This window comes from Brassica napus, unplaced genomic scaffold (genome assembly GCF_020379485.1).
Source record: "Brassica napus cultivar Da-Ae unplaced genomic scaffold, Da-Ae ScsIHWf_1576;HRSCAF=2183, whole genome shotgun sequence".
Lineage (NCBI taxonomy): Eukaryota > Viridiplantae > Streptophyta > Magnoliopsida > Brassicales > Brassicaceae > Brassica > Brassica napus.
Window position 1 is genome coordinate 97,501 of NW_026014989.1, and position 3,409 is coordinate 100,909.

Below are 3,409 nucleotides of genomic sequence, written 5' to 3' on the forward strand. Positions count from 1 at the left end.
TCGTCCCGCTCGGTCGCTACGTAGCGACCGAGCTCAGCCAAGCTCGGTCGCTACGTAGCGACCGAGCGATCGTCCCGCTCGGTCGCTACGTAGCGACCGAGCTTAGCCAAGCTCGGTCGCTACGTAGCGACCGAGCGATCGTCCCGCTCGGTCGCTACGTAGCGACCGAGCTCAGCCAAGCTCGGTCGCTACGTAGCGACCGAGCTCGAGCCAAAGCTCGGTCGCTACGTAGCGACCGAGCGATCGTCCCGCTCGGTCGCTACGTAGCGACCGAGCTCAGCCAAGCTCGGTCGCTACGTAGCGACCGAGCGATCGTCCCGCTCGGTCGCTACGTAGCGACCGAGCTCGAGCCAAAGCTCGGTCGCTACGTAGCGACCGAGCGATCGTCCCGCTCGGTCGCTACGTAGCGACCGAGCTCAGCCAAGCTCGGTCGCTACGTAGCGACCGAGCTCGAGCCAAAGCTCGGTCGCTACGTAGCGACCGAGCGATCGTCCCGCTCGGTCGCTACGTAGCGACCGAGCTCAAGCCGAAGCTCGGTCGCTACGTAGCGACCGAGCACTCGTTTCGCTCGGTCGCTACATAGCGACCGGGCTCGAGCCAAAGTTCGGTCGCTGTATAGCGATTGAACCTTTCCGAACATCGATACGACACCAGTCCTTGCATTCTCGTCAAACCTTCGAATGCTATCTCCCGAAGACCGTAGCAAGCTCAGTCTATGTTTCCCGCTATTCTAATTCATCGATCAAACTTCGCGGATTAGAAACCGCGGAAAACTCGTAGTAAACGTGTCGAGTCGGAAGACGGCCCAAAGGGACCTAAAACACGACTCGAGGCCCATCCTACGATTTTTCCTAACCAAAAGCCCGTGAACCACAGCATGGTTCGCGCTTGGCCCGCGAGGAAGGATAAATGTCAAGTTTCCGCGGATAAATACGGAAGTTTTGAAGATAATTGTGAAGATCGGGAAAAATGGAATATCTCCATTTTATGCTATGACGGCTTAAGGGCAGAAGAGTAAAAGCGTAAACCGACCTTGGAGCTAGTATATAAGGAGTCCTAGGCGAGGAGCAGAGGGGAGAACTTTTTTCAGAGCAAACTTAGCACTTAGAGCGATTTAGGCAACTTTCCGTTTTTGTTATTTCGAGCTGCGACTCAATTAGGTTTAGCCGTCTTAGGGTTGCTAGAACTAGGAATCTCGCCGACAGCTCTCGAGCCCAGGCTTATACCTTGTTGTAACGCTCATACGCAGATTCGGAATAAGATCTATTTTGCTCTCTTTTCGATTTCTTATTTTTATCGTTGTTATTCTCGTGTTCTGATTGCTTGACGTGTGGTAATTAACAGATATCCGGGTCCTCTGGGAAACTAGGGTTTTCTTAGTTTCCTTATTTAAACGGAAATCGACAGTGCGAATTTCGGTTCCCACAGTTTGGCGCTAGAAGGAGGGGGACTTACGGATCAATCTAACCCGCAAAAGCCACACACAGTCAGACATGTCAACCAACGACGCGGATAACGTGCAAACTCCCCTTAACGGAGGCAGCGGCACCGATCTCCACACTCCGGTAGCGGACGTATCTGCGGCCAACGCGCAAGCCAACGCCGCGACTCTCGAGGAGTTTAAAAAGATGTTCGCCACCTATGAAAAAAGGTCGGAAGAACAGGATAAGCTCGTGAATACCTTGACCAAACAGGTTGAAACCTTAACGGCAAGGACCCAAGCTATCCGTCCCCGCGGAACCACCAAAATCCGCGGGAAGAGGCTCGATTTCGCCACCCCACTCGATAGAGCAGGAGTCGCGCGGGAACGACCTTCCGGTCAAAACCCCAGCGAGAAGTCTCCCATCGAGAAGGGGAACTCTGAAAGTCTTCCGCTCCCTGCAAAGGACTCGGAGGATAACGAAGCCGAACACATTGACCTGGACCCTAGCGATGTCTCCAACGACAGCGACGAGGATGTCGACAGACATCCAAGAAGGACCAGAAGCCGATCCGCTCGGGAAGGCTCCCCGTTCGAAAACCAATGACGGAAGAAGAAGAAGTCGCCTATTGGAACGAACAAGAGGAGCTGGCCGAAAGGCAAACCGAGCTCACTCGCAGTAAGCGCCGACAGGCTCGGAAATCCTCTGACGAGACATCGGATATCCGCGATCTTCGCGACTACATCACCAAGACTGCGGCAGAAGTGAGAGCCGTAAAGTCTCAAATCCATCATGCTACTAGTGCTGCCCCCGATCGATCGACTGCTGGAAGGAGCTCGAAAGACCCCCTTTACCAATCGCATTTCGGACATGAGGGTGTCCGATCCGGGAAAAATCAAAGTACCGAAGTACGATGGTACGGCCGATCCGAAAGCGCACCTTCAGGCTTTCCACATCGCGATGGGAAGAGCAAGACTGAAGGACGGCGAAAAGGATGCCGGCTATTGCCGCCTGTTCGTCGAAAATCTTGAAGGAGCAGCGCTCGAATGGTTCGCACGCCTTCGTCGCAACACCATCGGGAGTTTTCGACAGCTCGCATCGGAATTCCTCAAACAGTACTCTGTATTCATAGACAGGGAAACTCCGATGTTGATCTCTGGAGTCTCTCCCAGAGGGAAGACGAACCCCTCCGCGAGTTTATCAGCCGATTCAAATTGATAATGTCCAGGGTCAGCGGGATAAGCGACAAAGTGGCCATCGACGCGCTGAGAAAGACGCTCTGGTACAAGTCGAAATTCAGAAAATGGATAACTCTCGACAAACCGCGAACGATCCAGGACGCCCTCCACAAAGCAACAGGACTATATCATAGTGGAGGAAGAAACTAAAGTCTTATCGCAAAAACATAAGCCGGCAAGACCATCCTCGAAAGACGCAGATCCGAAGGGAAAAAGAAGAACTCTCGTAACGACAAGTACGTCCATCACGAGGGGGAAGATCTCCAAGGGGCGCATAACTATGCGATCAGTTCGGATCAAGGGCCGGACCACGGCAACACATGGACTCGCAATCAAGGGTATGACGAGAACACCTTCTGCGAGTTCCACCAATCCCGAGGACACTCCACGACTATTGCAAAGTCTTAGGAGCAAGACTGGCCGCGAAGCTGCTCGCTGGAGAGCTTTCGGAAGTAACTAGCGTCAAGGATCTCATCCTCGATTCTGATCGGCCTCCAAAGACGGACAGAAATCGCCCGCCGAAAAATCTCCTCAACGAAACCAACCTGGGGATAAACGCGGTAGGAGGCCGGATGACAAAGGGAACGATAACAATCGTCGCAGAGTCAATATGATCATCGGAGGATCTCAATACTGCGGCGATACCGTGTCAGCCATCAAGGCTTACCAACGGAAGGAAGCAGAATCAAGCGCAAAATGGCCTACATGGTCTCCTCTCGAGACGGCCAAAATTGCTCGATCACCTTCACG